We start from the raw sequence: 1,586 nt of genomic DNA, 5'->3' as shown, positions 1-1,586 counted from the left end.
TACGGATCATATATTGTTAAACCAAATTAGCTTGAAGTAAAAATACTGCGGGAATTTTTATCAATGACGTTGTAGAGGTGAAGAACCTAGATTAACCAAAAACAACAAAGAATTGATTACAAGCTCTCTCATAAAAGCTGTCTCCAAACCGGATTTTTTGACACTCCGCATTAACGTCTTTTTAACCCCAATTACAGATTTCTTTTCCTTTTCATGGGATATAAACAATTGATGAAGCATTGAAGCAAGTATTGATTGAAGCAACGTTTGGCTCTAACACTCGCAAATTGCACTACTGCAGGCTAGAGTTACTACCATCTCTAGAATACGGAAATGGCAAAAAAAGACATTACAAACAGATAATCTTGGAATCCCACAAATAGACTTAATAATTAAGTCTTCTTTGTATTCTAGCCTATAAATTTGAAACGTTACATATGAACGCATACACACATGTTTACTTTGTTTGTGGTGTTAGTTTAACATTCTATCAACCAATGGTGTACCTAATCCTCTTTTAACTTGAACAGGAGATATTAAAGACAAATATAAGTAACGATAGCATTACAACGATACCACACTAGCATTGCCTTTAGTAAAAAGCCACAAAGCTTCAGTGTATTCTTCTTCTTTTCTCCAAAGCCACTTAAAATGGAAGGGGTGGTAGTAAGAACTTTGAAAAGGACTTACTTGATTGGAAACTGAAAGTCCTACAGCCCTTTTAAAAGGCTAAAGTGATCGGAGGGCAATTAACCCCCCTCAAATGCCCCTTTTCACCAGATACATGTAATCAAAATTTTGAGATAGCCAATTTCCATCAAAATAGTCCAAAGGCCGGACAACTATGCCTCTGGGTTTAACATAACTTCCCGTAGCTCCTGGGTCAAGGGCTGTATGTTGTGCAAGTTGCCCATTCTTAACACGTAAGAATAAGAAAAGGGGACGTGCTTGATCCTTCGTTTCCAAAAAGGCTTAAGGTATTAAGGTGAAATCTTAGGGGATGAGAGGGATGCCAAACACAATCAAAACACACCCTGCGCCATCTGGTTGTCAATCAGTAATATCTAAGAATAGCCGGGATGTTATGTTGACGGGATGTTGAAGAATGATTGAGGCCAACCCCTCTTCTCTTTTACATCCTCTCTCTGCACAGAACAGATCAAAAACAGATCAAACAGATCAAACAGATCAAAAACAGATCAAGAACAGATCAAAATTTAGGTTAGGTAAAAAAAAGCCTAAATAAAGCGTGATGTGGGCACAATGTTTTATTTTTATTATTTTTTTTTATACCAGGGCTAGAAGGAGTTGTCATAGAAACTTCAAAGGGGGCTTATTTGAATGGAAATTGAATGTGCTAGTGCCTTTTTTAATAATCAAAAGTGATTGGATGGCCAAAAGCCCCCTCCCACGCCCCTCATTTGCCTAAACACATTCAGTCAAAATTTTGAGATAGCCAATTTGTTCAGCGTAGTTGAAAGTTCCGTAAATTATGTCTTTGAAGATGATAACCCCCCCAGCCCTCAGGGCAAGGGTTGTCAGCAATACCCTGGGGCATTTAGGGTTTTTATAGAAAGGGTATTCAT

This window comes from Artemia franciscana, chromosome 17, assembly GCF_032884065.1.
Source record: "Artemia franciscana chromosome 17, ASM3288406v1, whole genome shotgun sequence".
Taxonomy (NCBI): domain Eukaryota; kingdom Metazoa; phylum Arthropoda; class Branchiopoda; order Anostraca; family Artemiidae; genus Artemia; species Artemia franciscana.
Note: the sequence above shows the minus strand (reverse complement) of the source record.